Source organism: Bufo bufo, chromosome 2, assembly GCF_905171765.1.
Source record: "Bufo bufo chromosome 2, aBufBuf1.1, whole genome shotgun sequence".
Lineage (NCBI taxonomy): Eukaryota > Metazoa > Chordata > Amphibia > Anura > Bufonidae > Bufo > Bufo bufo.
This window is the reverse complement of record NC_053390.1, coordinates 195,551,971-195,565,222: the sequence shown is the minus strand read 5'-3', so window position 1 is coordinate 195,565,222 and position 13,252 is coordinate 195,551,971.

The following is a 13,252-nucleotide window of genomic DNA, read 5'->3' as shown; positions in this document are numbered from 1 at the left end:
CCCCCCTGTCATTGATCACCCCCCTGTCATTGATTACCCCCCTGTAAAGCTCCATTCAGACGTCCGCATGATTTTTACGGATCCACTGATAGATGGATCGGATCCGCAAAACGCATCCGGACGTCTGAATGAAGCCTTACAGGGGCATGATCAATGACTGTGGTGATCACCCCATATAGACTCCCTGATCACCCCCCTGTAAAGCTCCATTCAGATGTCCGCATGATTTTTACGGATCCACTGATAGATGGATCGGATCCGCAAAACGCATCCGGACGTCTGAATGAAGCCTTACAGGGGCATGATCAATGACTGTGGTTATCACCCCATATAGACTCCCTGATCACCCCCCTGTCATTGATCACCCCCCTGTCATTGATTACCCCCCTGTAAAGCTCCATTCAGACGTCCGCATGATTTTTACGGATCCACTGATAGATGGATCGGATCCGCAAAACGCATCCGGACGTCTGAATGAAGCCTTACAGGGGCATGATCAATGACTGTGGTGATCACCCCATATAGACTCCCTGATCACCCCCCTGTCATTGATTACCCCCCTGTCATTGATCACCCCCCTGTAAAGCTCCATTCAGATGTCCGCATGATTTTTACGGATCCACTGATAGATGGATCGGATCCGCAAAACGCATCCGGACGTCTGAATGAAGCCTTACAGGGGCATGATCAATGACTGTGGTGATCACCCCATATAGACTCCCTGATCACCCCCCTGTCATTGATTACCCCCCTGTCATTGATCACCCCCCTGTAAAGCTCCATTCAGACGTCCGCATGATTTTTACGGATCCACTGATAGATGGATCGGATCCGCAAAACGCATCCGGACGTCTGAATGAAGCCTTACACGGGCGTGATCAATGACTGTGGTTATCACCCCATATAGACTCCCTGATCACCCCCCTGTCATTGATCACCACCCCTGTCATTGATCACCCCCCTGTCATTGATCACCCCCCCTGTCATTGATCACCCCCCTGTCATTGATCACCCCCCTGTAAGGCTCCATTCAGACATTTTTTTGGCCCAAGTTAGCGGAATTATTATTTTTTTTTCTTACAAAGTCTCATATTCCACTAACTTGTGACAAAAAATAAAATTTGACATGAACTCACCATACCCCTCACGGAATCCAAATGCGTAAAATTTTTTAGACATTTATATTCCAGACTTCTTCTCACGCTTTAGGGCCCCTAGAATGCCAGGGCAGTATAAATACCCCACATGTGACCCCATTTCGGAAAGAAGACACCCCCAGGTATTCAGTGAGGGGCATATTGAGTCCATGAAAGATTGAAATTTTTGTCCCAAGTTAGCGGAACGGGAGACTTTGTGAGAAAAAAATAAAAAATATCAATTTCCGCTAACTTGTGCCAAAAAAAAAAAATTTCTATGAACTCGCCATGCCCCTCATTGAATACCTTGGGGTGTCTTCTTTCCAAAATGGGGTCACATGTGGGGTATTTATACTGCCCTGGCATTCTAGGGGCCCCAAAGCGTGAGAAGAAGTCTGGTATCCAAATGTCTAAAAATGCCCTCATAAAAGGAATTTGGGCCCCTTTGCGCATCTAGGCTGCAAAAAAGTGTCACACATCTGGTATCGCCGTACTCAGGAGAAGTTGGGGAATGTGTTTTGGGGTGTCATTTTACATATACCCATGCTGGGTGAGATAAATATCTTGGTCAAATGCCAACTTTGTATAAAAAAATGGGAAAAGTTGTCTTTTGCCAAGATATTTCTCTCACCCAGCATGGGTATATGTAAAAAGACACCCCAAAACACATTCCCCAACTTCTCCCGAGTACGGAGATACCAGATGTGTGACACTTTTTTGCAGCCTAGGTGGGCAAAGGGGCCCATATTCCAAAGAGCACCTTTCTGATTTCACTGGTCATTTACCTACTTACCACACATTAGGGCCCCTGGAAAATGCCAGGGCAGTATAACTACCCCACAAGTGACCCCATTTTGGAAAGAAGACACCCCAAGGTATTCCGTGAGGGGCATGGCGAGTTCCTAGAATTTTTTATTTTTTGTCACAAGTTAGTGGAAAATGATGATTTTTTTTTTTTTTTTTTTTTTCATACAAAGTCTCATATTCCACTAACTTGTGACAAAAAATAAAAACTTCCATGAACTCACTATGCCCATCAGCGAATACCTTGGGGTCTATTCTTTCCAAAATGGGGTCACTTGTGGGGTAGGTATAATGCCCTGGTATTTTAGGGGCCCAAATGTGTGGTAAGGAGTTTGAAATCAAATTCTGTAAAAAATGACGAGTGAAATCCGAAAGGTGCTCTTTGGAATATGGGCCCCTTTGCCCACCTAGGCTGCAAAAAAGTGTCACACATCTGGTATCTCCGTACTCAGGAGAAGGTGGGGAATGTGTTTTGGGGTGTCATTTTACATATACCCATGCTGGGTGAGAGAAATATCTTGGTCAAATGCCAACTTTGTATAAAAAAATGGGAAAAGTTGTCTTTTGCCAAGATATTTCTCTCACCCAGCATGGGTATATGTAAAAAGACACCCCAAAACACATTCCCCAACTTCTCCCGAGTACGGAGATACCAGATGTGTGACACTTTTTTGCAGCCTAGGTGGGCAAAGGGGCCCATATTCCAAAGAGCACCTTTCGGATTTCACTGGTCATTTACCTACTTACCACACATTAGGGCCCCTGGAAAATGCCAGGGCAGTATAACTACCCCACAAGTGACCCCATTTTGGAAAGAAGACACCCCAAGGTATTCCGTGAGGGGCATGGCGAGTTCCTAGAATTTTTTATTTTTTGTCACAAGTTAGTGGAAAATGATGATTTTTTTTTTTTTTTTTTTTTTTCATACAAAGTCTCATATTCCACTAACTTGTGACAAAAAATAAAAACTTCCATGAACTCACTATGCCCATCAGCGAATACCTTGGGGTCTCTTCTTTCCAAAATGGGGTCACTTGTGGGGTAGTTATACTGCCCTGGCATTCTAGGGGCCCAAATGTGTGGTAAGGAGTTTGAAATCAAATTCTGTAAAAAATGACGAGTGAAATCCGAAAGGTGCTCTTTGGAATATGGGCCCCTTTGCCCACCTAGGCTGCAAAAAAGTGTCACACATCTGGTATCTCCGTATTCAGGAGAAGTTGGGGAATGTGTTTTGGGGTGTCATTTTACATATACCCATGCTGGGTGAGAGAAATATCTTGGCAAAAGACAACTTTTCCCATTTTTTTATACAAAGTTGGCATTTGACCAAGATATTTATCTCACCCAGCATGGGTATATGTAAAATGACACCCCAAAACACATTCCCCAACTTCTACTGAATACGGAGATACCAGATGTGTGACACTTTTTTGCAGCCTAGGTGGGCAAAGGGGCCCACATTCCAAAGAGCACCTTTCGGATTTCACTGGTCAGTTTTTACAGAATTTGATTTCAAACTCCTTACCACACATTTGGGCCCCTAGAATGCCAGGGCAGTATAACTACCCCACAAGTGACCCCATTTTGGAAAGAAGAGACCCCAAGGTATTTCGTGATGGGCATAGTGAGTTCATGGAAGTTTTTATTTTTTGTCACAAGTTAGTGGAATATGAGACTTTGTAAGAAAAAAAAAATAAAAATAAAAAATCATCATTTTCCGCTAACTTGTGACAAAAAATAAAAAGTTCTATGAACTCACTATGCCCATCAGCGAATACCTTAGGGTGTGTACTTTCCGAAATGGGGTCATTTGTGGGGTGTTTGTACTGTCTGGGCATTGTAGAACCTCAGGAAACATGACAGGTGCTCAGAAAGTCAGAGCTGCTTCAAAAAGCGGAAATTCACATTTTTGTACCATAGTTTGTAAACGCTATAACTTTTACCCAAACCATTTTTTTTTTACCCAAACATTTTTTTTTTTATCAAAGACATGTAGAACAATAAATTTAGAGCAAAATTTATATATGGATGTCATTTTTTTTGCAAAATTTTACAACTGAAAGTGAAAAATGTCATTTTTTTGCAAAAAAATCGTTAAATTTCGATTAATAACAAAAAAAGTAAAAATGTCAGCAGCAATGAAATACCACTAAATGAAAGCTCTATTAGTGAGAAGAAAAGGAGGTAAAATTCATTTGGGTGGTAAGTTGCATGACCGAGCAATAAATGGTGAAAGTAGTGTAGGTCAGAAGTGTAAAAAGTGGCCTGGTCTTTCAGGGTGTTTAAGCACTGGGGGCTGAGGTGGTTAACATAGCCAAGACGGATCAGTCATGATCTCCATTGAAAGTCAATGGGGAACGAATCCGTTTTCTATTGCGTCAGAGAAAATGGATCCGTCCCCATTGACTTGCAATGTGGGTCACAACGGATATGTTTTGCTCCGCATCCTATGACGGAAAGCAAACCGCAGTTTTCTGCGGTTTGCTCTCCAGTATGAAGACGCAACCAAACGGAACGGAATGCTGTTCAGTTACATTTTGTCTCTATTGACAATGAATAAGGACAATTTTTCCGGTATCGAGCCCCTATGACGAATCTCAATACCGGAAAATATTAACGCTAGTGTGAAAGTAGCCTATGTCTGGTATTACACAAGCATAATATGTGTAAAAATCCTCTCGCCGTCAGAGGATTTGCCGTTTAAAAACTCATCCATGTTCACTGTTCAAACATGGTCAACTTACCTATCATCCGTGTGCTCAGTGCCTAAAGGATGGGAAAATGAATTTAATTTGAGGAGGCACAGTCCACAGAAGAGTGCCATTGATCCTTGGTAGGAGGTGCCAAGTCATTTAAAAAGGTATTATTATATGGCATAAATGTCTAATAGATGTGGGTCTCATCTCTGGGACCCTTACCTATCTCAGATCAGGGGCTCCCCTACCCACCCAGTCCTGCCTGGTGCCGTGGCCCCCGTGAATGGAGATGTGGCTGCGCATGTGTTGCTTTCTTCAGCCTCTTCTATGCTATGGGAGTTCCAATAAAACCTGGGCACTCCGGAGGAGGTGGGACCCACATCTATCAGACATTTGTGCATGTGCCTTGAATGTCTACAGTAATTTATTTATTAGAGGAATCTATGCAGTTCAGCATTTGTGTGTAAAAATGACCCTCATGGATGGTACTTCTTTAATAAACTCCCTATTACATATTTGTGTTCAACTCCATTTTGTTATATTCACTAATATAACATATTTTATTAGCAACTTACTCCCCAACTGATTGAAATATGTTTTTATGTCTGTAAAAGGACTTATGTACACGACCGTTGTTTTGCAAAACACAGATACTGGTTGTGTGCATTCCGCATTTTGCGTAACGGAATGGACATTTTAATTTTTTTTTGCGGAAGGGACATGTGGACACGGAATGCACATGTAGTCAGTTCCGTTTTTTGGGGCCCCATTGAGTTGAATTGCGAGGGACTCACAGCGTGTGTCAGTGAGAGGTCAAGTTCTGATCTTTGGTCCGTACAGTATTAGAATGTATTGGCTCTGATGAGCCAAAGTTATTGCTTGGCGAAGTCTCGCGAGACTTCGGGTAATAACTTCATAAATTAATTTCTACCGTAAAAAAAAACATTTCCTGAACTCTGGTTCGGTTCCAAGTGGTAGTGAAAGTCGATTCGCTCATCCCTAGTAATAAGCATCTGTACATCTGTTCCATCCACAAAATTATAGAACATGTCCTATTCTTGTCCGCATTATGGACAAGGACAGGACTGTTCTATTTGGGGCCTAACATTTCGTTCCATAAAAATGCGGAATGCACACGGTCGGTATCCATGTTTTGTGTCAGTTTTGCGGATCCACAATTGCAGAGCGCAAAACAGCCAGTTCCTTGCATTGAACTCACTTGTGTGTGTCTGACCCTAAAGGGTTTTCTGGTCCTTTCATATTAAAGCAGCTCTGTCACCAGGATCAACCCTATTACTATATTGAGCATTATGTTTTGTTTTTTTGGGCAGCCCTAAAGCCCGCCCATCAGTGCCGGTGATGTCACTGGCTCACTGCTGGGTGGAAGCCTCTGCCTGGCAGCCCTAAGGAGAGCCCGATTCGTCACCGGAACTCCAGAAAATGCCTTTGCCCTGCGCGATTTAGCACAGGGCAAAAGAGAGCATCAGAGCATGAACTCCTCCGATGCTCAAGTCAGGGCGGGCTGCCTGCGTGAAAATGGGGATATTCCAACCATCGATTGGCAAGATAGATTCTGGATTGGGGTGATTATTGCATTGACAATTTTCTGAATACATCTTTTTCTGTTTTAACTACTAAGACATTACCCTCTTTTATATCCGATTTTGCCGATGTATTTTCTGAGAGTGGATGCCAGGATTTACCTCCGCAGGGAATATGATTGTCCTGTCAACCTTAATCCCGGAGCTAAATTGCCAAAATCTAGATTGTATAACCTTTCTGGACCTGAAAGACTGGTCATAAGAAAGTATAGTGCCGGGAGTATGGCTAATGGACATATAAGACCTTCCAAGTCTTCAGTGGCAGGAGGGTTCTTTTTTGTTAAAAAAAAAAGGAAGGAGGTCTTCGGCCATGTGTGGATTTCCGTGAACTCAATCGGATTACTGTCCGTGATCCTTACCCTCTTCCTTTGATTCACGATTTGTTTAACCAGATTGTTGGTTCCAAGGTGTTCTCCAAGTTGGACTTAAGGGGGCATACAGTTACGAGAAAAAATATGTGAACCCTTTGGAATGATATGGATTTCTGCACAAATTGGTCATAAAATGTGATCTGATCTTCATCTAAGTCACAACAATAGACAATCACAGTCTGCCTAAACTAATAACACACACATAATTAAATGTTACCATGTTTTTATTGAACACACCATGTAAACATTCACAGTGCAGGTGGAAAAAGTATGTGAACCCCTAGACTAATGACATCTCCGAGAGCTAATTGGAGTGAGGTGTCAGCCAACTGGTGTCCAATCAATGAGATGAGATATGAGGTGTTGGTTGCAGCTGCCCTGCCCTATAAAAAACACACACCAGTTCTGGGTTTGCTTTTCAAAAGAAGCATTGCCTGATGTGAATGATGCCTCGCACAAAAGAGCTCTCAGAAGACCTACGATTAAGAATTGTTGACTTCCATAAAGCTGGAAAGGATTATAAAAGTATCTCCAAAAGCCTTGCTGTTCATCAGTCCACGGTAAGACAAATTGTCTATAAATGGAGAAAGTTCAGCACTGCTGCTACTCTCCCTAGGAGTGGCCGTCCTGTAAAGATGACTGCAAGAGCACAGCGCAGACTGCTCAATGAGGTGAAGAAGAATCCTAGAGTGTCAGCTAAAGACTTACAAAAGTCTCTGGCATATGCTAACATCCCTGTTAGCGAATCTACGATACGTAAAACACTAAACAAGAATGGATTTCATGGGAGGATACCACAGAGGAAGCCACTGCTGTCCAAAAAAAAAACATTGCTGTACATTTACAGTTTGCACAAGAGCACCTGGATGTTCCACAGCAGTACTGGCAAAATATTCTGTGGACAGATGAAACCACAGTTGAGTTGTTTGGAAGAAACACACAACACTATGTGTGGAGAAAAAGAGGCACAGCACATCAACATCAAAACCTCATCCCAACTGTGAAGTATGGTGGTGGGGGCATCATGGTTTGGGGCTGCTATCATCGAAGGAAAAATGAATTCCCAAGTTTATCAAGACATTTTGCAGGAGAACTTAAGGCCATCTGTCCACCAGCTGAAGCTCAACAGAAGATGGGTGTTGCAACAGGACAACGACCCAAAGCATAGAAGTAAATCAACAACAGAATGGCTTAAACAGAAGACAATACGCCTTCTGGAGTGGCTCAGTCAGAGTCCTGACCTCAACCCGATTGAGATTCTGTGGCATGACCTCAAGAAAGCGATTCACACCAGACATTCCAAGAATATGGCTGAACTGAAACAGTTCTGTAAAGAGGAATGGTCAAGAATGACTCCTAACCGTTGTGCACGTCTGATCTGCAACTACAGGAAACGTTTGGTTGAAGTTATTGCTGCCAAAGGAGGTTCAACCAGTTATTAAATCCAAGGGTTCACATACTTTTTCCACCTGCACTGTGAATGTTTACATGGTGTGTTCAATAAAAACATGGTAACAGTTAATTGTTTGTGTGTTATTAGTTTAAGCAGACTGTGATTGTCTATTGTTGTGACTTAGATGAAGATCAGATCACATTTTATGACCAATTTGTGCAGAAATCCATATCATTCCAAATGGTTCACATACTTTTTCTTGCAACTGTATAGTCTGGTTAGGATCAAGGAAGAGGATGAATGGAAGACTGCTTTTAATACTCCTGAGGGGCACTTTGAGAACCTGGTCATGCCTTTTGGGTTGACCAATGCTCCTGCGGTTTTCCAGCATTTTGTGAATGACATTTTTCATCACCTTGTGGGGAGGTTTGTAGTCGTGTATTTGGATGACATTCTAATTTATTCTCCAGACATAGAGATACATCAGGATCACATTAGACAGGTGTTACAGATCCTAAGTAACAATAAATTGTATGCAAAATTAGAGAAGTGTGTTTTTGCCGTGCACGAGGTGCAGTTTTTGGGCTACCTGCTGTCATCTTCGGGCTTTCGAATGGATCCAGAGAAAGTCTGTGCTGTATTGGACTGGGATCGACCCGAAAATCTGAAGGCTCTTATGCGGTTTTTGGGGTTCACCAACTATTACCGAAAATGTATTCAGAACTATTGGACAATAGTAAAACCCTTAACTGACATGACTAAGAAAGGGACAGATATTTCAGTGTGGTCTGATTCGGCGAGCCTTTTCTGCGATTAAGGAATGCTTCTCTTTTGCCCCTATATTGGTGCAGCTAGATGTATCACAACCTTTAATTGTGGAAGTGACGTGTCCAAGGTGGGGGTAGGAGCAGTTTTATTGCAGGGTCCGTCACCTGGTAAATTGTGTCCATGCGCCTTTTTCTCTAAAAAAAACTCTCTGCCGCAGAGAGAAATTATGATGTAGGTAACAGAGTTACTGGCCATTAAGTTGGATTTTGAGTAGTGGCGTCATTGGTTGGAAGGGGCGATTCATCCGATCAAGGTGTTCACTGATCACAAAAACCGGGCTTACCTAGAGTCGGCTAAACGACTGAACCCGAGGCAGGCCTGATGGTCTTTGTTTTTCACCAGAATAAATTTCACTTTCACCTATCGTCCTGGGGTTAAAAACATCAAGGCAGATGCCTTGTCCCATAGTTTTCCCGGAGTTGATGATTTAGAAAATCTGAGTCCTATACTGTTGGAAGGTGTGGCGATATCCGCTCCTTACCCTGACCTAGAGGTGAAGGTGTTAGAGGCCCAGGAAGACTCACCGGATTCTTGTCCCTCTGGGAAACTGTTTGTGCCATCAGAATTGTGTCACGAGGTGTTTGAGGAACATCACTGTACGGTTCTTATGGAACACCCTGGGAGCAGATCTACTGCTGACCTAATCTCTTGTGGATTCTGGTGGCCAGGCTTGTATAAGTGTGTTGAGGACTATGTGTCAGCCTGTAGTACCTGTACAGGTGCTAAGGTGACATACTCGGTCTTCCTGATCTCTACATCCGTTGCCCATCCCATGGACTCACTTATCCATGGATTTTATCACTGATCTACCTAATTGTTCAGGAAAGACTGGTGGTAGTTGATCGCTTTAGTAAAATGGTGCACTTTATAGCGTTGCCGGGCCTACCTAATGCTAAAACACTTGCACAAGAGTTTGTTGACAACATTGTGAAACTCCTTGGCATTCCCTCTGACGTTTTTTGTCATTATTGTCATCTATATGGCAGCAAATTCAAGGTAACTTGATGTATATGGGCAACAAGTATAAACTTGTGGCTGACAGGAAACGTATGAATGGTCCGGACCTAGAGTCGGTGATTCTGTGTGGCTGTCAACAAGAAACATTACATTTAAGGAACCTTCTTGGAAGTTGGGTCCAAGGTTTATTGGTCCATATAAGATCACTTGCCATTATTAATCCTGTAAATTTTCATCTTCAACTTCCTCAGGACCTGAAAATTCATGTGTTTTATAAATCTTTGTTGAAGAGATATGTTGAACCTTTAGAGCAGTGTTCCTTGCCACCCGCTCCTGTCATGGTGGACGGTAGTTTGGAATTTTAGACTGCCAAGATAATTGACTCTTGAGTTCTCAATAGATCTCTTCAGTATCTTGTTCACTGGAAGGGTTATGGACCAGAGGAGAGGATATGGGTACTGGCATCTGAGGTAAATGCCGCTTGGTGAAAGCTTTTCACAGTTCTCACCCCGATAAGGTCGTTCCTGGGTGCCCGGAGGTCACCCGTAGGAGGGGGGGGGGGGTACTGTCACGGACGTACCGAGACATATGGACGTCCCGGCGACAGTGACTGGCAAGAGATCGATGAGACTGGCAACACGTGTTTTGATCTGACAGGTTTTTCTTTTGGATCAATAGGTGTCTGTGTTGTTTCTGGTAATGGCCACACCCCTTGCCTCCAGGTGCTGCTTATGTGGTCATTTAACCTCCCTTATTTATAGTTGCTTCTCCCAATATGCTGTGCGGTTTATAGCTTCTGTGCCTGTGGATTGTTTGTGGTTGGATGTTGGCTGAGTTCCTGGTGCTTACATAGCCTCTTTGAAGTTAAGTCTTTCCTTTCCCTTTTGTATTTTGTTTGGGTTCTGTGTGTTTCATTTCCCTATTGTTTGTATTAGGCCTGAAGTAGACTCTTGTTCGTCCTTCCTTTTGGAGGAACAGGTAGTCTTGTCCCTTACATTAGTACTATGGTCCTTTAGGGCTAGATAGGATTCTAGGTATTCCTGCGTATGAACTCACTTACCTTTGGGGTCTGTTCATGCTGGTAGTCAGTCAGGATTTTGGTTAGGGTTTTCCCTAGGAGGTGTCCATCTTTCCTCCCTAGTTCTCAGGCCTGATTCCCTGTTTCCACCTTCCATCCTATGCTCGGTGTGGTGTTTCCCTCTCACACCGAAGCGTGACATGAATGGGAGCAACACTGTAGTAACCAGTTCCAGCCACTACATACAAAGGGCAGAGGTTTAGTTATGGCACTGGGGGACTACAGCTTATTGTCGGGGGTGTGGCAACTCTGACCCAGAACAATCAGATATTAATGAAGAATAGACCCTCAATGTAAAAGGACCAGAAAACCCCTTTAATGTGGCTGTCCAGTGTTGTGTAAAGAAGAGTTATTCCATTACTATTTCTATTTAAATTAATTTTAATCCATACTTTCAAAATATTAATTTCTGTAAATCAATTTGCTGTCCAATTTGACTTTCCGTCTTTTAACACCATGTAGTATTAAAGGGGTATTCCCATAACAGACAATGGGGGCATATCTCTAGGATATCCCCCCATTGTCTGATAGGTGCAGGTCCCACCTCGGGGACCCACGTCTACACCGAGAACGGAGTGGGGAAAGTGGTGGAGGGCGCACTGCGCATGTGAGCCGCCTTCCATTCATTTCTATGGTGCCGCTGAAAATAGCTGCGTGCTGACTAGGCTATTTCCGTTGGCCCTATAGAAATGAATGGGAGCGTAGTGTGTAGGGGTAGAGCGCTTGGTGGGACGCGCACCTATCAGACAATAGGGGCATATCCTAGTGATATGCCCCCATTGTCTGTGATGGGAATACCCCTTTAAGGTCTAACATTCCGTATTGTGGTTTCTATAGCGTTCTCTGCATCATGGGAAAAAAAAACTACATTTTCATTGAAATCAATGGGAGCCCAAAAGCCACATTAAAATCTGCACCAAAAACTGCTTCAAGTGAAACAACAGAAAAAGCAGGGAGGGAAATGTGGAAAATTGATACGGATTCTGGGGGTCATTTATTAAGACCTGCATTTCCGACGACGGAACTGCCTGCCGGATCACACTGCCGCAAGTGTGAAAATAGCCTTAGGGTGTAAAAAAAAGTTGCAAGACCCCATCTTGCTGCTTTTTTTTACGCCCATGTGACAATTTTTGATGCATGGGCGTTTTTACACTGTCCTCTCCACTTGGGAGTGCTGAAGGAGTGGCAGGGTTGTGGTGAGGGTTGGTTCTTCAGCCCCAGAAAATTTTACCTGAAGACAGGCATAAAAGAGTAGAAACTACTCCAAAAGCACACATGGACACACCTCGTCATGAATTAGGCAAAACCTTCGGCAGCACAGGGGGAAAACAAAGACCAGCATATAAAGACGGTCTTTGTAAATGACCCCCATGTGCTTACCACTAAAACAGCACAAGTCATAGCTGTGGAACTGATTTGTAGTAGAAAAAAAAAAAATATGACAACAAATCTGCTGTATGTGAATATACGTTTTCATCAACTCTATGGACTTATTGGAAAGGGGAACAATAGTATGGTTTTACATGTGAAACTAATGTTAGTCTTCTCAGATTAAATGGAGGGAGTGAAATTTCAATAAAATGTGGTACCATGTGCTGTATTAATCATACTTCCCAACTCTCCTCTAATGCTCTGAAGACCAGGGTAAACAGGCAGACCTCGGACTCCAAAAAGAGTCAGTAAATCTTCTAGGTGCTTCGTCTCAGACAACATCCTGAGGACCAGGCCAGCAAACTGAGGGGACATGAAGTGGTGAATATCTGCTGGGTCTGTAGTATTACATCTTGTTTGGTTTATTAGAAGTCTGCTGTAATTAATTCCACTGTTCATATGAAAAGGGTTTATCTTCTACATAATATAATACAAAAAACAAGTACAAAAAATGATGAACTGAGTGACAGACTGGTACAGAGGGGAGTGGACCCTGCCCACGAGGGCCTAAAATCTACAATGGAAGATGTGCAAGTACTATTGTCCAGGACCTGATACTGATAGCATAGCGTGGTAACTTGTTATTGAAATAAATGAAACTTTGTAAAAATCCAGCCACCATAGGTTATACTATTTTAGTGCAATAGAATGGTACTGTATATCCAACATTTTATCCTTCTGTTTTCAATACTGTACACCCACACAAGATCTATATTCTGTGGAGCTCCTAAGGTGGACATCCTGCATGGCCTTACCTTAGGGTACAGTCAGGTCCATAAATATTGGGACATCAACACAATTCTAACATGTTTGGCTCTATACACCACCACAATGGATTTGAAATGAAACGAACAAGATGTGCTTTACCTGCAGACTGTCAGCTTTAATTTGAGGGTATTTACATCCAAATCAGGTGAACGCTGTAGGAATTACAACAGTTTGTGTATGTGCCTCCCA